Genomic DNA, 22,396 nt, shown 5'->3' with positions numbered 1-22,396 from the left:
GGACAACTTTTTTGTAAAACTAATTCACAGAATTCTGAAGGCCATTATCTGCATTCCACTGGCAATTACTTTTGATTATTATGTATATGTATGCTTTAATAAGAGCTGCCTTTTGAAATCAGCTCCTCCTTAGACCTAATCTAGGAATAAAGCTGTAATGCCAAGTTTATGATGTCTTAGTGTGTTGCTATGGAACACACTAAGATATTAGCAATATTAGAAATCCAGCACTGTGGGCGTAGCAGTACAATGTGATAGAAACTGAAATCATGGATGCGGTAAAAGAAGATTTAGTTTCAACATAAATATGTTTGATTCTTTGGAAAACCATGAGAGAAAAAAAGGACAGTATATCAGAGTAAAGTAAGTACATTTAGATATTACTGTTCGTCTTGATGAGGATGTCTAGAATGTAAGAACATAGTGACTGTGAAAATATATGTCTTCAATAAATAAATTTAAATGTTACAATCACTGCACGTGAATTTATGTTCTTATTTAAAAAAAAGAAAGGAAGTTTTTTAATTATTTGCTGTTGTGGTCATAGGCTTATTTTCCTTTCTTGTTTTCTTTTTTTTTTTTTTAATTTTTTCTTTTTTTTTTCATTTTGAATATGCAATGGGAAACAGACCAAGCAGATGGTAGCAGCTTAGTTCTGTTCCTTTTTAACTGTGATTATTTCCAGTGACAGTTAAGAATGTCTGGCTGTCTTGGGCCCTTGTATAGTAAGCCTGTTGATACTGAGTGATTATTGAATAGGTCTATAATATACACTTATGTGCAATTCAAGGTACAAAATGATCAGTGGAAGTTTGTTACAATGTGCTTAGATGCATGGAAAGATGAAAGACTGAAAAATGGATCAATAAAGTCATTACTAGATGGAAAATGCTATGAAAACATATCGGTGATGTGCGACTAAACTAAAGAACAAAAATCACATACAATCGCTGTTTCCAGCTTTTGACAGGAAACATGAGCCTTTAGGCATAAATGACTGTGAATGGCAAAATGCAGCTGCTGCCTTCATTTGAATAGCCTAAGGAAGACAGGAGAGCAATCAAAACATGTCCCAGCTATAAGCAATCATTTCAGAGCTCTAGCTGACTTAAAAAGCTGTAGCTAGGGAGACTCTGAAGAGTACTAGACAGGATCCTATGGTGTGGCACTGCCAACCCCTTTGGAGGAGATGCAGTGAATAAAGGAATATTCATGAGAAAAGGAACATTCCGTAGAGAATTAAGCAGCTGCACAACCCACAGTCTCTGCATGAAGCATCACATATGTTCCAGCTTCTGCAGCTGCCCTTCAACCTCTCTTCAGCTGCTGAAACCCCATCTTTGCCTCTCTCTTTCTGATCCTAACAAGTGCTCCCCAGCAGCAGCTCAGGACTGTTTGCATGTTCTGCCGTAACTGGATGTAGTGCTATTAAAATCTGTTCTCAGGTGCACTGTTTTACGTTTATTGTCCCATTATTTTAATTTTTTTTTGATAAGAACTTTAAAAGTGAGAACATACCAGTTGCCCTAAGAATGCATTGGACCTGTAGAGCTGCACACAGTTTAACTATCACAAATAAACTGCTGTTGTAAGTACAGCTTATATACAACAGTGCTTTTAAGAGGAAAGTAATTCCAGATGAGATGTAAACCAGAGATGTCATATCCTCACAGCATAGTGCAGTGTCAAGTTTTTTAAGAGCTCTGGACACAATAATCTCACAGGTCTAGCAACAATAGTACCACATTAGGAACATGTTGCCCCAGCTAAAAGCCTATTTATTTTTCTTCTGGTTTTGAGACAGACTTGATTCAGCAGGAGTTTGAAGGTCTGTATCATGCTGCTTGGTGTATTTTGCAGACATATTTCTAGTTATCCTTAATCTTATTGACATCAAATACAGCATTTGGGGGAAAAGCAGAACTAATAAGACAACATAAAATACCAAAATAAATTTATCTGTGTTATCAGAGGAGCATATTTTGTTCACCTAGGCCTAGATTTTGCTGCTTTTGCATATATCCATTTCTCTTCATTCACCATTCTCCCTTTTATTGCATTCCATAACTGCCAGAAACAAATGAAATCCAAAAACAAGTTAAGCACCCCCAGCTGTTTGCAACAGCATAAGCTGCTACTTCATTAATTCCAATACGCATGTGTATAGGCCTCAAGCACAGCCTTGCTCCAGCAACTGCCAGGGTACAGAATTATTGTTTGTAATAAATCATTGTAGGCCAATCAGAGCTCTGGGTACCCTGGTGTGACACATGCTGTATTTGTGAGAATGGCATTTCCAAATATTAAAAAACTATGGGAAAACTTCAGTTTGTTATTTTCTTTGTTGAGCTTACTTCTGACTTTTGTCAACTTCACATTATTCTTAAAGAAAAAAAAAAAGGAAGAAAAAATTTGATTGCTAATGTAAAGAAAAAGAGTTTAAGTCACTCGCAGAAAAGTAATACCATTTTATAGTTTTGCTTACACAAAGAATAATTAACCCAAGAACGGTATTAACTTGAGAAAGTTTAAATCATGCCTGTTTCTCCATTCACATTTGTTGCTGCCTGCAAATGAGTTCTCCGTGAAAGTGAGGCAAAAAATAGCAGCGTAGCAGAAATTGCTAAACTGAGACCAAAGATATCATGAATATATGTGTTGCCCAATGAGAATAAATAAATAATCCTTTCCAAGCCTTCTTGAAAAGTATAGTCATATGACACCATTTTTTTCCTTAATAGACTGTTTCATTATGGTTAATGGAGTGCTCTGCTTATGATTTCTTGAAAAAATATGACCAATGGTTATATCAGGTAATACCTTATACTGAGAGATCATAAGTAAGGAACTTTTCAGAGGAATCCAGAGCCTTATATAAACGTAGGAAATACACCAGTTCTAATTAGTTTGGATTTCTTTGAGCTGAATTAAAGTCTGGTTTATAAAATAAGCCTCATTTTTAATTAAGTAAATGTTCTTGCAATCTTTTGCACTATTTATGTATGTCAATTTAAATAATGCCTTAATTAATTTTTTGATTGGAAGATATGAAAGTCTGAAGAGCTTGTTTTATTTTGTTTTTAAAGAAAGCTAAAACCATATTTCTTTTCATTTACCTTAGTCCTCTTTGCTCTCTGTCAGGGTCTAAATTAAAACCATTCCAGTTCTTTTAGCTGCTGTGAGAAAAATTCAGCCAGGGTTTGCAAGTGGCTTTCAGGTTGGTTTTGGTGTTTAGTAGCATGTTTTCACCGCACAATTAACTAGACATTCTACTTGAGTTATAACTCGCCTCAATCTCATCATCTACACAAAGGAGCTATGTTTAATAGGCTCACCTATTTAAATGAGAATACAAGCATCTAGACACTGTCTTCCAGCTGAAACTCACCAGTGGGGGTTCAGAAAAGTCAATAAGGAGAGAACAGCCATCCAGTATTAAGACAGGTGTCAAACTTGGCTCTCAATCATCTGTATACACTGTGTGGTGAGAAGCCAAAATATATGGTGCAAGTGAATGTAGTGAAACACTGGAGTTTACTGGTGTGCATGGTCCAGTAATAATGTGAAGCTGGGAGACAGAGAACTCAGTGCTGTTTTGGGACTAAATAAACCTGCCTGTGTGGGGTTATCACTAAACAGCATTCCAAACCATGCTTCTATCTCAAAACCTGACAAAATTTTCCATACATAAAAATTTATTTCTGAGTTTTGTTCAGTGTACAGACAATTTCTACATGAGAGGAATTCACATTGTTAGTGTTTACCTGAAGATACAAGCCTTAATAAATGGGGCCTCTTAATTAAATAGATAACATATGTGGTTTGGGAAGAAATACAAAATAATGCTGAAAAAATGTGATTTCCATTATCTCTTAATAAAAACAAAATTTGAGCAAAATGTCAAAACTGTTGAGTGGATTGAAATCAATGGCATAAATGCCTTTGGAACTTGAATGTAACCAAAAAAGTGTATATGCTTTCAGGGGAAGATAAAGCACATTCCTGCTTATATAATGTGTCATTTTATGAATGGCACACCTTGGCCTGTAAACACAACATGCTAAAGGAAAACTATTAAAACTGGAACTATAGCATAACAGCGCTAGGATCAGGAAGTAACAATTATGTAGTTTATTTGCAGTTCATTGCTTTGTAGAAAGAGCTAGAGTAGGTATCTACTCATTAACCAAATGCTTGGGGATAATTGGTATGAAAAAGAAGCAAGCTTTAAAGAACATGGAAATTATCTACATCACTTCCACGGTGCTAAATTTCCAGAGAAATTATTGTGGAGGAGATAATCTGTGGAGGCTTAGCAAGAATCTTTATAAGAATACATAAATTAGAGAGCAAATTTTCACTATATGTCTGTCTAGATGTTCAAGCACGACAAATGCAAGTGCATGTTTACAGTGCGTGTTTTAAGTATAATTAAAAAAACCCCCAACAATAGTCACCTTTTTTCCACAATATTTCATACTTGACCTTTATTTTTTTATTGGCTGTAGACTAGCTAATAAAAGAGCAAAAGAAAGATTTGCTGAAATACCTTCGCAAACCCCATGATGTAATGTATATATATAATGTGTTTCTTCAATGCTTAAAAAATATTTAGAAAATATGTAGTCTATAGGGCCTCAAAAATGTCTAAAACATTTGTTTCTTTAACACTAGTCCCTTGAACCCTGGATTAAAAAAAAATCATCCAAGTGAAAGGTTTCTACCTCACTTGCTCTTAATCTAAACTAGTTTACACTGTGGAAAAATCATAGAATAAGACTAGATATGAAGCAGAGGAAATGTAGTGAAATAAATCTCTCTACAATGGATGCAGTTGTCAGAGCAACCACACCATGGAATTGTTCTGATGAGAATCAGAGCAGTTTAGTTTAACTCCTGTGTTACTAATTTTTTCTCTTAATTCCTTTATAAGTTACTGGTTTATTTCACAAAGTGAACAGTGTTGGCAACCAGCAATCCAAGGGAGAAAAAAAAGACTAAGCCATTGTTAATTCAAAATGTAGCTAGAAGTTAGTGCCCGGTACTGTGAATCTGGAGAAAGAATTAAAATTTGACTCCTCTCAGTTCGACCTGAGCTTTACTGTAGTTTTGGATAAATCTTGAATTCAGTGGCAGTTCTACAGATGACTTCTGTATGACCTTGATTTGACTTCCACGAACTCATAAAATTCCCTATCTGTAAAGTGAATGTCATTTTTCTACATAAAATGGATGCTGTGAGACTAAATTAATTAGTATTTTTTGCTTGTAAAGAGCATGAGGTTCTATCAACAAAGTCTATAAACAGACAAAGCTGATAAAATCTTTCTGAGTATTACAAGGAAGAAGGCATAGGCTTAGTTAAATGCTTAGTTAAATTTTGGATATGCAGTAAATTACAAGTCATGCCTTGCCAGAATTATTTTGATCATTTAAAAAAAATCTTCTTGAGGAATGTAGTGAAAACATAGGGAATTGTCTTCTATGCTTGTGCTGGAAAGTTTCCTTTACCTTGGTAAGGTTTTATTTGAATGTTGCAAGGAGACTGGAAAGGAGAATATATTTCTTCTGAGGATTGTTAAATACTGTTACAGCCTAGTGTCTCAGAATAGGATTTTTATTGTTGTTATTATTATTTCTATTGTTGTCATTACTAGTTATAGTTTAGCTCTGATGATTTTCACTATACTGTTGTGATTCTATTTTAATACATGAAAGAATATTTCCTTCGAATTTTTGCTTTTATAGTTGTGAATTTCTTTACGCATGCAATGCAGTAGATACATTTGATGTAAACTAATAATTGCTCAGAACATTAAATTTGTTGATTGCTTGCACAATGTTTACTCTAAAACATTTTACTTTTTTATGTAAAATTGAAAAGGCTTATTCTATCATATCCTAACAGGTGCTGAGTTTGAGTGAACATATCATTGTATGAAAATGTAGATGTCTATTTTGCATATAATTTTAACAGTTTAAAGGAAAGTTAGTCTACAATCTAATTTTCTCAAGTGAATTAGATTACATGACCACAGCACTTTGAAAATACTTCATTATCCAAAAAAAAGTTCTACTTTACGTTTCCATATGTTCTGTAATACATTTAGCCTATAAATCCAGATACTGAATCATAGTTGTATTTTAGTCTTAGCATTGGTCATACAAGTATGGGCCCCAAGATACTGATTCTACATCGACTTTTGTGCCATGACTCCAGAGGACAGCTTCCTCATTCATTTAACTTTGTACTCTCCTTTCTTCTAGCAACACTTTTAAACTCAGTCACAAAAGTCCATGCATTTTTCAGTTCTCCTGTGTACTTGTATATGAGATCAAACAGCACCCATGATGTTGTGGGATGTATGCTGTGTCTTACACCTCTTAACTGATTGTCAGCTCTTCTATCTGCATGTCTATCATAAACACTCTGCTTACTCATTATTTGGGCTCTCTGCACCACGCAGTTGATCATACCTCCATTCCAGGCATAAACTACCTCCTTTCTTCAACACTTGCTCTTTTTCTGATACAACACTTCATGTTAACCTTGGCTGAATGTAGCATCATTCAGATGATGATTGCTGGTCATCCTGCTCAGAAGGATGTTTCCTGGGCTGAAACCCTATGTGCAGATATGTGATGTATCTGTACAAAAATTATAGCCTTTCTTTTCCATCTCGCCCTGGTTTCTACATTGCAGAAGATTTTATTAACTCCCCTTCAATAGTGGCTGTTGTCCTCTGGGACCCAAAGCCAAATATGGGAAAAATTATGCCTACGATTTTTTTTGTTATTTCCTTCTTCTGAGTGTTGTGCTTTTAGGAAAATAACTAATGCATAGGCTTAAATGCTCTAATAAGGCAGCATCAAGGTCATCATCAGCATAAGAGTAATATTTTTTTATCAGTTTAAGCTACTTTGATTCAATATTAAAGATATACGTGGGATCTGTTTGAAGATATACTTCTTTCTCCCTTGTTTCCTTGACCAATAGCTTCTGCTATTAGGCTTGTGCAATGACTCATGAATTTTTTGCCCATCAGTTCAAGCTGGATTTATATTAAAACTATCTAGTTCTTGGTGGATAGAATTATTTTCCATTACATTTAATTATTGATGGCTAGTTTGTGGCAGTTTTTTCTGGTTTAGTTGTGGTTTCTTCTCTGTTACGTAACATACTCCTATGGAATGTGTAACTCACTGCATTAATTTAAGGTAAGCCTGAACTGAGTTTTGAAGCTGACTGATGTTCTCTAGTTATAGGAATCTCTTTAAGTGAGCTGTTAAATACTACACTGTTACCGTGGGCTCAGTTAGAATAATATACTAGTTTAATGTAGAGTATGACTATTTCTGTCAGTATTTCCTATTTTCCTATATACCCTTGAAATTTTTAAGTTTTTCAAATCAGGTAGAAGTTGTTCATATTATGAAGAGATGTCTTTTTATTAAACTAGAGAAAAATATGAAATTATTTATGTTGATTTGTGGGGGTTGGACCTTGCCTTAAGTAGGAAAATCATATTCATTATATGTAGGAAAGCTAACAAATTGATTGGAAGACTTAGATTGTATAATTTATCTTATACCACGACTTGAATAGGTAGGCTATGATTCTAGTTAAAACCTGTCACTTTGGATTTAAAATCTATTTTTATCACCCAGAACATCTTATCTGTCAATATCTGATTAGAGGTCCTGGCAGCCTGAGACAGCCTTTCTCTGTCTGACAGATAATCTGAAGCTCTGAGATCACCGATTGAAGCTTCATCTCTTGGAGTGAGGGGAATAAGGGAAAAAAAAAAAGGCTAGAAAGAGCAAGGAGATAATTTTTGATTATACTTCAACCTGTGACTTTTGCCTTGAGCCCAATAGAATGGCTGAATCTTCCTGTTTTATCACTGCAAAGACAGACTACTCCTGTATTGATTTAGACAGAGAAGTTAAAATAAGTTTCAGCTTGATTATTTCTTCATAATATCTCATCTGAGTTTAAGGGAAACTATACTATACGGTTTTTTCTTTTCAGCCTCATTTTCTCTTCTAATTTTCAGTGCAGTAGAATATAAGTCAAAGGTCTAACACAGGCCTTTGTTATGCCTGTCACCATGAGAAGCTTTCTGTTCAAGCACCTTCTTTGTGGTGATTACTTCATTACAATACAGCAAACGTCTTGAATATGAAAAAGAATCTAAAATTTCCGACTAAGATATACATAAAATCAGAAAGGGAGTAACTGATTGTTGTTGAAGACCCTGAAAGGTCTTTCACGCCTACTTGCTATAGTGACAAGTGCTTGTCTAATCTACTCATAAATATGTCTTTTGAGAAAACTTGAATCATATATCTTGGTACCTGTAGGCAAAAAGATACTACATTTAATATTTACAAACATTCACTTTAGTTCACAAGTCTGTATTTGACAGTAAGAAACACAAGCATATTTTCCTGACAGCAATTTTGAGTACTGAATATCAGGCATTTATTTATATATGTACCATAAATATGGGATAGATTTCTACCTTTACTTTTACAAGTAATTTTTTGATTTAATGCGGAGTGCCTGTATTGTTTACTTCTCCTAAGAGGATAACTGCATATTCTTCCTTCTACTGATGGATTTGGATACTGTATGAGGTAAATTGAGAGCCTAAGAGACAGAAATGTATTAGCTGACTGTACAAAAGCTATGCTGCATGTTTTATAATTTTATATTCATATCTGCTCTGTTGAAATTGGAGAATACTCTAAGTTTGAAGCTATATTATATGTCAGACAGAGAAGTGTTGGTGAAAAGCTGAAAGGAAGGTGAGACTTTGCTACGCCTGGGAATATTTAGCATACACATAAAGTCAAACTTTTTGTCTGGAGTCAAAATGAAAAGCTAAATTAGCGAAAATAATCAGGGACACAAGTGAGTACCTGAGATTGCAAGACATCCAAAGATGTAGGATCAAACTTATTCAAACTAAGTATACTTGAAAACAAACAATACAATCACTAAAAATTTGCTAGAAATTTTTTACAAGGAACTCATATCTGTTGACATTCACATTAATAACTTGATACAATATGTAGATCACTGGAAGTCAACATAGGACTCAAAGGGGTTGTTCCTGACTTTAGCTGTAAGGTTAGAACAGTGTTAGGGACCCTTAGTAATAGATGTCCAAGCAAATGTACATCAGAGATACTCACAGTTATTAGATAATTCACATCTAATTAAGATCTCCATTGGGTTTCTGAACTAATGACCTGATTAAATTTGACTTGCAGCTTTGCCAATTACATATTTTCCTTTTATACGTTCCTTTTTGAAGCAAATTCATAGTATGAGCACAGAGTGACAGTTTGCACATATCACAGAAATGCCATCATCTGCCTCAACTGGAGTGCTTCATAATCATTCTTGTGAAATGTAATACTGTACCTACTTCCAGTAATCTGAGATTTCCTTGCAGATTTAAGTTTAGATTAATCTGTTTTGTCAAAAGCCCTTGAAAATAATTAATAACTGAGATTTGTTGACAAGAATGGGCAACAGTTGTTGATTTTAACCAAACTTCATGTAGAGTCTATAGGTTTTGGAAGATTTTCAAGCTCAAAACACTGAGAAAAATGTTCCTGTTTAGATTCTTGCAGTTTCAAAAGCTGCCAGATGAAGAGTAGCAGGTAACTTTACAGTTAACTCAGCAAACTGAGTTATCAAATAACATTTAATGGCAGTCTTGTTTCTCAGCTTCATAAAAAAAGGAATCTTGGGTATCATGATGGTAATTTTGAGTATAGAAAGAAGAGAAGGTAAAAGCAGCAGAAGAAAATTTAGTCTTTCTTTTGAAGAGAAGGAAAGCTGTTTATAGTGATGAATATGTACAAAATTTGCTCTGAGTCTAGATTTAAAAGATGAGCATAATTATTGCAGAAGAGAAAATATAGAATATATTTAACTCACTTCCATTACTGCAGGAATGAAAATGTCATTTTAAATAACATAATGAATATGATGCATTTCTAATTTCTACTACCACAACTATAAGCACTATTGGTTAACAAAGTAACAAAGTTGACAAGAATTCCATATTTGCTTCAGTCATTTATACTATGTCAAAGTATGAGTGAGCAAGCAGCAGTTGAATAAAGATCAAATGTCTTCCAGATATTATGTTCTGGAGAACAGGCAGAAGAAGAAAAGTCACTTCTCTTTCTATATAATAGAAAATCACGTTGTAGAAGAGAGAGAATTGGATTGGGATTTTTATTTCTGTCTTCTTGTTTGTTCCCTGAGGTATCATACGTTAGTTGTGAACTTCAAGAAAGAAATAACATCTAGATTGTTAATCATTAAATCCAAATACCCAGGATATCTTTTGTTTGCTTTACCTGAAGAGATTCAAAGAATTAAATTGGGATTAGATTCAACAGAGGAAGTTATAAATTTCATTTTTGTCTTTCTGTACTTCCATTTGCATTATATCAACCTATTTCAATTCCAGAATTTCCAACAATGTCTCTTGTTGCTTTTCTATAGCAAACATCCCATTCATACTTTATTTATTTTAAAAATATTTATTTTTAGATCACCTTGCAAGATGAGAAGGTGACATACTGTCATATACTGTCATACATGGAGATTAAGGTCAAAATGCCACTCAGTTTGGTTGACAAACTGAGCTACCCATGACCTGCTTTTCAACCTACTTAGCATTACAAATAGTTCAACGGTACAGTAGCTTAAAGCAAAGCTGCTGCTGACTTTCTGTTGCAGGTTTTACTATTCAGTATGTCTGCGTATCAGGACGACAGGTCAGAAATCAGATGATCACTAATTATGAGACCCTATTAATGGCCGTCCATGAAAAGTCTATTTTAAATTACTTACTCATTAGCACACAGAAATTCAGTAGCTAAGAAAAGAATATTATTTTGCTCCACAGGTTTTCATTCAGCTGCTTTAATTGTGAGCTTTAATTGTTTGCTTTTGTGTTGTTGCTATAACTCCAGGTTTATTCTAGGGAAGTTGAGGTTGGGAAAGGAAGGAAGGAAGGAAGAAGAACTGAGACTGAGATGGGCTCCTATTATCAATGTTAATAAGCAGACTTAACATACAAGAGAATCAATCATACAGGGTCCTCAGATGCTGCTAAGAAAATACCTGGTGACCTCAGTCTGAAGCATTCTTAGTACAAATGTAATTTCTTACTTGCAGTAAAGCTGCCTTTTCTAAACACATGAAATTGCATTTTTAAAAGCAGATAATTGGGGCAAGCTTCCACAGGAATGGCTAGTTCATGCTTTCTATAAGAATATTCCCTGCTATATTTTAGCTGCATACTTTGAATGCACAGAAATTCTATAGCCTTCTGTTTAAGAGTTGATGAGAACCTATCAATAAGAATTTCTTTTTTTATTAGTGAACAACAAATTTTCTCTAAATCGTTCTGCTAAAATCAAGACAAAACAAATCAAAGTAACCTTAAATGAAAAATTTCATCCTGTTTTGTCAAAATTACAGATAATTAAAACCATTACCTGAAAAAAATTGACTAGGAAACGTGAAACGTGCTACAGTTCCACAGTTCTAATATTTAATGATAGAAACTAAAAGAGGAGGTTTTTTGTGTGTCTCCTCTTTAAGCAAAATACACTATTTTCTGAAACCCCAAAGTGAGCTGAAAACCTGTCACTGGTTGTAAATGGACTTTAAACTAAGCTGGTATTGAAGGCACAAAGTAACTTTAACAAAATTTCTCATCAGAACAAGCATTTTTCAATCTCTGAATGATACAGTAAGAAAGATTTTGGCTGAAATTACATTAGTAATTGTTTCTTTTTATTCCAAAACACTCTGTCCATCAGTTCAAGTTTTTGATGTAGTTTTTATAATATTATTAAGGCAATTGGCCAGTCAAGTGTCTTTATACCTGTCTCAGGAGATGGCTTGCTGGAGGCCCATCTCACAAATGCTAATCTTTTATATCTATTTATCTGAAACGTTGATCATTCAATTAAGTTCTCCACTGTTCCTTTGAGTGAAAACGTTGATGATACATGCATATATACATGTTTTGGTGTATATACGCACATGCACTATATATGTACAAGGCACATACACATATATAGATATACACCAAAAAGAACCCAAATAGTTTTGAGTTTGATTTTTGTGTTCAAGAGAAGAGCTGTCACCATGTAGTATCTGTTCGTAGCTAACCAGATTGGAAAATCTTAACTGCACTATTTTTGTATGCAGAGATATATTGACAGAAAGGTGGGAGGCTTTTACATCGCTGAATAAATCTGATTTAATTTAAAGGGAAAGCAGCATGTCAGTTATATGACAGAGTGATAGGACACATTAAGGAAATGTCTGTCAGGTACGTTTATACATTTAGCTTACAGGGAGAAGATGCAGCTAGGAGTGCAGTACTTTGATTATCATATTAGCCCAGCTTTTAAGAAATCATATTCTGATGCTGGTATGCTTTTGGAAGACTCTTTGCTAATTTAATATCATATTTTCATATCTTGATAACTAAATCCCTTAAAACTTTCCAGAGAAGCGCAAAGTTCCTTATTTTTTTCTTTTTAATCATGCTGTAAGATTTCATAAGGATTTGTATCTTTTATTAAATGGTCAAAAAAATCCAAGTATATTATTCATTACTAAATTCTATCATATATCATTATCTACCTAATAGTGGTTTTCTTTTGCACAGTAGATGTCCATAGAGACTAGTAAAACTCCTGAAGCTTTAAGTCTCTGCATTGCACACAATGCTGTCTTCTTTTAATAATTGTAGGAAAATGATAAGGTGTTTCCCCAAACCCAAAGGCATCCCTTCCTACTTGCCTAAAATTTAATGGTAGGAATTTACAAGATATCTCCTTTTCTGTGCAGGAGAACAGACTTTTGGAAAACTCTGAAAACTGGACTTTCTAGAAGTGCCTTGCTATGTTTATTTAAAGTAAAGTATATAAAGTAAAGTATATAAAGTTTTTAAAGTAAAGCTATAAAGCACAATTAAGGGTCCTCAGGACTTTCCCTGGACAACCAAAACCTAGAAAATACGAAATTATTTTGAATTTCAGAGAGCTGAGATAAGAATACAGAAATAAAATTAATATCCGTAGTGCTTCACTTTACAACTTTATGTTCATTAAAATGAGAAAGAATAAGATCTTTATCTTTTAAAACTGATGAAATCATAAATGGTCTATATTACACTGACGCACAGAAGATTCTGGACTACTGAGGAAGAATAGTCATTCCCGGTTTTAGTTTACAAGTCTGAACATCTGACAGAATGTGAATAAATGGTAGAGAAATCAATCTAACTGGACTTTAGTCATTTCCCACTCCTTGCTGTATATAGACTGCATTTTCCAGGGGTTCAAGTTCAGTTTCCACATTTGTGAACAAGAGTATCATATTTCAGAAACCTCATGAAGAATTGGTCTTAACATGTTACTTCAAAAGGGGAAACTTATGTTGAGATAGATTACTGTGTAAATTACACCGCTACTGTGTAGCTTTATGCACACCACTTCAGTCTTATTTGAAGGTTCAGGCTCAGGAACAGCGTTCTGCTGAAACTAGTACTGAACTTAATGTCACCATGAGTAGTTCTGCATCTCATGAGATAGTTGGATGCTTCAATGGAAATATAAATAGAAGCTGTTTGGGAAACGCAGTTTAAACTTGTTTAAAGGAAAAGCATTTTTTGGACTTATTGATCCAGTTGAATGCCATTAGTTGGACATTAGGAGCTCTCTATTTTAATATCTTAGTGGTTAGCAACAAAAAGGAGTACATGAATTTTATATGTGAAAAAAAATGGAAAATCATACAATGTAAAGAACTCAGAAAAACTAGTCATTTGGTCAGAAACACTCCTAAATATGCTAATAGCTTTACAAGTAAATGGGTTTATAGTTTCATGTACAAAAGATTATTTTTTTTCCTGGTAATTTTAATCAACTTTTCTTTAATATCTACTGAAGCTCACTCTAAATTTGACCAAGTTTTCTTTACTGTACGTAGTTGTCAGGTAAAACCAACTAATATTGGAAGGGTTTTTAATATGTCTGGTTTTAATTCCTATTTCAAAAAATCTTCTTTTTAGTTTGGATATTTGACCTTTAGGATGGCATTTTCCTTTCACTCCGTATTAAATTTAAGACCAGGGAATGCATTCCAAATAAAATCAATGAATCACAGAAAGAGTTACGTGATAAGACTGCTCAAGAAATATTTGTATTTGGTTCTGAGGTTTGTAGATAAATATTCTGTAAGTTTGGAGAAATGAATAGATCTTTATTAAGAGCTATTTTTGTGCCAGTGAGATGGAGATCTTTCCATAAAAATTCCTTATTGCATACATCAGTCCTTAGTTGCTATTATAGAAAATGTTTATTCTCTAAAGTTCTTTAAAGACAGTGTGAGCAGCACCTTTTTCAATACATACCAGTGCAAATTCAAGAAATCAATGGTAACATTTTTGTATTTGAAAGTAGCACAGTTGCAGTTCTGGTGTTGTGGTTGAAAAATGACAGAATGTGTACAGTAGGAATAGATCAGTGACTAGTATTTTTTATTCATGAGCTTCATTGTTTTCTTTGCTCTGGCTAATCCACTCACCAATTCTTGGTTCCTCACTAATTTTTTGCAGATCAGTAAGCCTTCTTACTAAATAAATCCACCCTTTATCATTAAATCCACCCTTTCCTCCTTTCTGTTCATATCCTTGTGGGCAATCTTCCCTTCTTCCTTTGTATCTAAAATTTGAATACTTGATACGTCGTCTTCTCCCACACTTATCTCTTTCTGCTAAACTCTGGGGTTTTTGCCTTCATCTCTCACAATCAAATTTGAGTCCTTTACCATGTTTTTAATGATGGGGCTGACCTCACATGTTTAAATTAATAACTACCTCATGTCCTTTACTTCCCTTGCTTCACGTTACTGTCTTGTTTTTCATTCCTACTCTTCTTGCTTCCTGTGGCATGAACAGTAATTCTATTATACTCTCTTATTATGAAGTATTTCTAAAAATACTTCCTTAGAGAAAATGCCTCACTCCTTTTGTATCCAAACCTTCCAGTTCTTATATATCTCCAGCAAAGGCCTCTGAAAGTGAGTACAGGATAGTTTTCCTTATAAACAATGATATTGATAAGTTAGCATGCTAAAATGAAGAGTAAGTGATGTGACACTAAACTGACTGAACTGGTAACATGGGTTCAGATTCTCTGACCTGGCTTCTGTTGTTTTCCCTGACCTGCTACATTAGTTTTACAGCTTCAGTTGTTTTAGATGTAATGGTTTACAAAACGTAGAACATCAGCTGCCAAGAAAATGACAGAGAGAAATTACTAATGTCACTTTATAGTAGGGAGGTTTTCTTTTTCTTTTTTTCCTTTCACTTTCCTCTTTCAGGCATGAATCATTCTATTCTATATTAAATGAATATGTTATAGGTCTCCAGATTTTCATCACTAATGAAGACTAAGAGTACAAAGCCCTGATCTGAAACAAAGCCTAAATGATCCTTCCTACTAAAAGAGATACTAAAGGAAACAGAATAAATCTAATAAATGAAATCCCTCCCATACTCACCCTTGAAATGGCTGGTCCTAGAAATGGTGTGCTCTGCAAAGCATCAGTATTCATGCCAGAGTAGACTGAACTAAGAGCATTGAAAAGTGAATTATTTCATAGCATATATTTTGGGGTTTTTCTACTGCAGTCTTTTTAAAAGAGAAAATGAAAATATGTGAACTTTCTGCTATGAATTATTTTCTTTTTTGTAGTATTTAACTTCACTAGGCCATCACTGTGCATGTCATTTCTAATGGATAAAATATTCCTGCAGCAGCTGTACAACCTTATAATTAAACTTTTCCTACTTTTGATGGATAAATTACTGGAAACATTTAGATAGTGGAACAACTGCATTACCCATCATTTCCCTTTCTGTTATATTGCACTAGAGAGCCTCATTCATCTGTACATACTTTAACATAAAATCGTGGGGAGGGAAATTGCAATCAGGATGAAATAACTGATAGGAGTCTTTTAGTTTTGACAATGGAGGTTTCTTGGTGGGTGGTGGTAAAACACTGTTTAGGAAGTAAAATTCTGTTTTCATTCTGCTTGAAAAGAAGCTAATCTATTAAACATCAAATTGCAATGGTGATTTTAGAGAGTGTCAAATTCTGAGATATTTCTTTGTTGGGGAATTCTAAATATTGTGGTTAGTTTTAACCTTGGAAATTCAGTTACACAAGTCAATTGTTGAACAAACACCAAAACTTCCAGTGGAAACATTTGTGTGGATTTGCTTCATATGTAACCTGTATTTTTTATACACTTTATTCCATTGCCTTCAACAGTATCACTCATTCCCAGCAAATTAGTATTTTCTTTTGTGCTCCACAGAGATCTGACTTTTAGAAACTGCAACATGATTGGGCATCTTATGAACCTAAACCTTAGAGATGAACAGGGAACATGGAACACCTGGGATGCATTGCCTAAGAGACACTAACAGCTCAAAGGAATGCATAGATTAATATCCTGTGGTTGGTGTATGCAGTGCAGATCTCTAGCCTATGAATGTGGTGGATTTACACTGGGGTGTTTCTTTATTTTCTTATTTACAGCCTTTTTCCCCCTTGGAAATTGTTCTTATGAGAGAAACAAAGCAAGTAGGGCTATCCTGCTCACTTTCTGTTCGGAATACCTCTGGAAGACTGGTAGAATGAATAAAGAGATGGATGCACTGTTAGGTCTGCAGAGGCAGAGTTATCAGGTATTGCTGCAGGTTGCATGGTGCACAGCATGCAGGGTAACTCCTCCTTCTGTACTACAGTATATGGCTACTGGTAATTATAACTACTTTAGTGTGCTGCAGATCAAACCTGGAGATAATACAAATACAGAAAAACCTATGGCAATACACAACATAGAATGTATCAGTTAGGGGTTTAGCATTTGCTGTGGAAAGGTATATGGCTACTGGTAATTATAACTGCTTTAGTGTGCTGCAGATCAAACCTGGAGATAATACAAATACAGAAAAACCTATGGCAATACACAACATAGAATGTATCAGTTAGGGGTTTAGCATTTGCTGTGGAAAGGAAATTAAACTGCAGTGACAGTATCTTGAAAAGAGGTGATCTGAACTACATTTGCAACAGCTTATGGTACCTGAGTGAAGAGAATATTGAACTTAGAGCTGCATGGTTGATCAGTATTACCACTGCGGCCGTTTGACCACCTAATCTAGCAAAACTCTTGTATGTTCTTTTTCACTGTTATTTCCCTTCACCTGCTTAATGGCCAACTTTAAATTCTGAACAGGCTCTGCCTGAGTCCTGCCCTGAAACTCATAACCTGCAGCTTCCCAGATACAGAAATATCAACCACAAGGACAAGTGAATCCTCTGAAAACCAACATCAATGTGACTCTAGGTGGAAGAAAATTTGACTTTTTCTCTTTTGTATAGGACAAATTCTGCTTGCCAGAGCCTTGTCGATATTCCAAAAAACAGATTTCAATCTCCATTAAAAACTTGCTTCAGCAAACACTAGACCCTCCTTTAGAATAAAAATTTTTCTCTCCATTAGGACTCTACTTGTAAGCTGTGTGTCCAATGTGTCTACAGACATTCCCACAGCCTCCAAAGTATTTAAAGCAGAACAGGATATTTGAAATAACTGTGATATTTTTATTAATTTTTTTTTTTTTTATTTTCAATCATCCATGATAACCAGAAGTCCTTTCTTTGAGATAGTTAGCAGAGGAACAATGCATCTTACTGGAACCTTGGCTTGGAAGCCTGCATTTAAAGGTGATACAAACCATGTGTGCTATTGGAGGAAATGAGCAAGTGTGATGGATAGAAAGAAGATGATATCTTCTCTGGGAATTTCCAGGAATAAGCTGGAAACTTAGATCCTTGAGTCCAAAACCGGCCTTTCCTCTTATAGATCAGCTAGTCTGTGCAATGGATGCACTCTGCCATCTAGATACCTTTCACTGAAATTGTGATAACCGGAAGTGGATTTCTAATGCTTCATTCAGTGTAAAAATAATAGATGCATTTTGTTGTTCCTTTTATCCGCCTTTTATATTTATGTGCAGTTGAATGGTGAACAAATAGGTGGAAGATTCACAGTTTGAAGAGTGCACCAGAAACACTGAGATGCATGCAAGAGGATACACCTGTATGCTCTACTAATGCCTTCCAAAACACTGTTTTTATAAACTCCATAAACTAAGACATTTTAATAATTGATGGTGTAACCTTGAGTAAAGCAGTCATTGTGTTTTGAAGCCAACATATGACCAGTATGAAATACTACCCGCAGGTCCAAGTAAGAAACCCAAGCATTTTAATGCTCTTGAAAGATTATGATGCATACTATTTTTCATTTACGGTAGCGACATTTAAACATTATTCAGAGAAGAGGTAATTAGGGATTCATGCCAATGATGAGAAAGACTGGCCATATGTTATTGAACGTTGCTAGTATAGATTGTTTCACTCTCCAGTGTCTCTTAAAGCACACTTTTTTGCAGCAGCCCTCAATGTCTGTAGATATTCTTATTCTTCTGCCTTAAAGGGACACTGATCATTTTTGTTTGGCCATGTATCTAAATGGATAAGAGGAAAAACTTTACCAAATCTTTGGCCTATATAAAAATATTTACTTCTCTTGCTAAAGACAATAAATGATGGCAAGAGTTAAAAAGTTACACTTACCTCCCTGAATTGTCTAAATATTTGTTTGAACCAGAAATACTGTCCAACAACTGAAGCATTTGATTCAGTGATGAATATTTCTCTACAAACTTCTTATTTGTATAGTCAACTAAGTTCATTCACAGTATGATTAAAAATTATTACAATATTCTCTTAAAATATCATGAATGTTTTTAATTTTGTTTGTCTACTTCTTTGAAGGCAATTTCTGATTTTTCTTTTTCATATAAAAATATGAATCTGTGTGAGAAAAAGTTTGGAAGGTTATTGGTGACGTCAAGGGTTGAATGGAAGAAATTATACTACCTCTACTCTGATTGTCGCCACTTTGCCTGATACAGTTGTAAAGAAAAATGTATAAAACATTTTTGAATCCTTAGTTCTTGGATCTGTAAATGGTAAGCTGTCTTTATGGTTTTGAATTCTTCATTTTATAGGATTAGTACATTAAATGTAATGCTAAGTAGGACTCTAGAACTTACACCTTTGTTAATTTATGGTTCACCTTCAAATTTAGTCTTTATTTAAATACTATGAAAATATACACAGCATAGAGTAACTAGAGTAGAAGCTTCTTTTTCATTAAAAATGCAGCACAGCAGATTTGTGATAAATGGTGATGTTACATATATTATATATGCCAATCCCTTCTGGAAAATTGGAGTGATTCTAGACTTTGCCAAGAATTTGACATGCCACCCTAAATGTTTAATCAGGGATGCTGTGACATTTGATGCTGCTTGTATAAATGTGTCAATCTAATTTTTATTAAATGAAACAGCATCCACTTCTGAAAAAAGAAAAATCATGACTGAACCAAACTAATGCTATTAACGCTTCTCACTGGATATGATATAAATAATCTTAAGTTAACAATGATCCTCACTTCACTGAGCACAAACTTCCCTAGTAAAAGTTTTGAATTGAAATAGAACTCAGAGGAGTGCTGTGTCAAATTAATGATCATGAAGCAAGGCTCACAGGGCATTAGTAGTCAGCTTTTGCCTTGGGTGAGACCAGGGAATAGATGCCATTCAGTTATCTGAACAGAATTTCTATGCTAAAATCTGTCCTTCAAAAACCAGGAGAACCTTATGGGATTCATCTGTGACTTCTCCATTGGATGATTCTATTCTGGCCATGGAAAACGCATATTGGATTTCAGATAAGGGCCAGAGAAGTCAACTAAAAAGAACCATTATTAAGTTGTTTCTGCTGCAGATTAGAAGGGCTATCCAGTTCTGAAAAACTTTGTTTATATGTATTATCTTTCATTTTTTTTATATAGTCTGAGGCTTTTTGAGGTGAGGCTAGATGCATAAATAAGGAGAATTTAGCAGAATTTAGGTTTATGGGTATGAGTTAAATTTCCCAAAATAGAAAGCATTTCTGTATGAATATTTCTAGTTAATTATGACACTTTTACTGGTATCTCTTTAGATTGTTTTTTAAATATATTTTATCTACTTTTTATCCATCCTCTGGTGTTGAAATAACAAAGTAATTTGGTTCTATTCTGCTATCAACAAGTGATACATTCTTTAATAATACCAGCTGATCCAGGTTTTAATTCCCAGTGCTTGTGAGAAAGTGGTGGGCCCCATCAGAGTTTCCATGTTGCTGTTTATTTCTTCTGGAACAGGACATTGGGACAGGCTGGGTTGGGAATGCTTGTCTTTAAACAAAGAACAGAAACACTCTCCATAGGACAGACAAGACAAAGGCACATGCACAGGGGAAGCGTAAAGCTGGTCAGTGGAATAAGCAGTGGGGTTTGTGGGTATGCTCTAAATCTTCTGAAGTTTTATATGAAGTGTGGTACTAAAGAACAAAGAGATATTTTGAGACATATTTAAAATATTAATGGAAGAAGGGAAGAGTTCTCTCTTTCTATACAGTCAGAGCTTCCAGTCAAGGTGAAAGCAGAAAAGAGTCTTTTTCTTACAGCTCTGTTTCTCCCAGTGTTTCCAAGAGGAAATTGTACCATATTCATTTTTTGACAAAATAATAAATTAAGACTTTAACACCTTGACCAGCTCTGGATTGTAAATCTATTTACATGCTCTTACTTAATCAACCCAAATTGCAGAATTGTTGTATTTGCCAGCATTCTTTCCTACCTGGAAAGTAGGGGCAGTCAGAAGCTTGGAATCCTTTTTAATCAATGAATGATTAGACGTGTTCAGTGACAAAAATACTGTTCTGTATTTTCTTTGGTGTAATGCTATGTCCCAGGATATACGCTGCAGCACTTCTACCTAGACCTGATATCCACCTCTGCTGCTGGGTGGGAACAAAAGGTAAAATGCAGGATTATATTCAGAAGTACAGATTATGCTTAAAAAGAGACATCAGGTGATCTGGAGCTTTCATGGTTTCTGTAGATCCAGGGTTTTTTGAGAAAGTTGGTGCTTAGCTGTTACTACAGAGATTTTATGATTTAAGGTAAAGAAAACTCCTATTTTGTTTCCTATAATCATGGTTCAGGAAGAATTATGTGATAGACCTAGGCTCAGAAATATTTTATTCATAAAGAATATTTCGTGTTACAGAAACACAAAATATTTCCATCATCATAGGAGGAAAATTTAATAGGAAAGAGGACTTGGAGTTCCTAAGGGAGAAAAAATAATGTTCATATTTTATCCTGTATAAGATCTAGTAAGATACTAATTTTCTTACCTCGTAGTTGGATCTTTATTCTTGTCTATTTAGTCTTTATTCTTTTTATGTACCAAATCATCATTAGTCTATCATTAGGAAGCAGTTGGTATATCCAGAAACCTACTGAAATGCAGTATTAACCCAAAGGGAAGGGTAATTTAAGCTTCATTATAATTTTAAAGCCTTTTTGCCATGTCACTGAAGTCCTAAACTTAGTCACAAACGCATTCTCTTTCTCTGTGCTTGAGAAGAGATTTCTGTAAATTGTACTGTGACAACTCTAGAAAATAGTAGCCTGCCTATTTGTTCTTCCCTGCCCCTCAACCAAATTGCCTCCCAGTTAGCCTGACATATGGTTAACTCATGACCTTTAGTGTAATTTGTGATTAGATGAAGAGTGAGGATGTTTTAATGTAGCTGCTGAGGGCACTGTACCATTAAATGTTGCTGGGGTCACTGGGAAAAAATATTGCTCATCAAAATACTTCTTTTTCCCCTTATAGCACTTTTAATTTTATATTTGTCTATTTTTATATGTAAATGGCAAAATTCTGCAGCTTACAAGTATTTGCAGCCAAAACTGAAGTGACAGTCATATGAGTCATATTGTTTCTTTGGGGAAGAGGGGAGAAGATTGACTATGGGTAAAATAGTATGGATGTAGTATCCAACTCTATCTTGTTTACTCCACTTGAAATATTTAAGTTGCATTAACAGTAATGCTCCATTTGGGCATTACTTTGCCTTCTCAACTTTCAGTTGAGAAGAGGAGAAAAAAAAATGCAGGCTGACATGAAGCCATCTGTTGCTGTCTGAAGGCAGTTACCTCTCAGGCCTTTAATCATGGAGAAAAAAAATTCTGGATACAAAAATTCAGCCTTACAAAGGTGTTTTGGAAAAAAGCCCAATCAGAAGTCATATAAAAATATAGGAAGAAGTATATTTGATATTAAAACTC

At 34.5% G+C, this 22,396-nt stretch overlaps 1 long non-coding RNA gene across 2 annotated transcripts in view; it reads left to right on the top strand.

Moving 5' to 3' along the window:
* The first annotated feature begins 242 nt into the window (after positions 1–242).
* The window catches only part of LOC116785537, a 94,435-nt gene continuing 72,281 nt past the window's right edge, over positions 243–22,396 (top strand). For both annotated transcript variants that reach the window (XR_004356581.1, XR_004356579.1), the window contains exon 1: positions 243–363. This is a non-coding gene — a long non-coding RNA (uncharacterized LOC116785537). The remainder of the gene's footprint in view (positions 364–22,396) is intronic.

This window comes from Chiroxiphia lanceolata, chromosome 4 (assembly GCF_009829145.1).
Source record: "Chiroxiphia lanceolata isolate bChiLan1 chromosome 4, bChiLan1.pri, whole genome shotgun sequence".
Lineage (NCBI taxonomy): Eukaryota > Metazoa > Chordata > Aves > Passeriformes > Pipridae > Chiroxiphia > Chiroxiphia lanceolata.
Note: the sequence above shows the minus strand (reverse complement) of the source record. Positions and strands in the feature narration are given on the sequence as shown.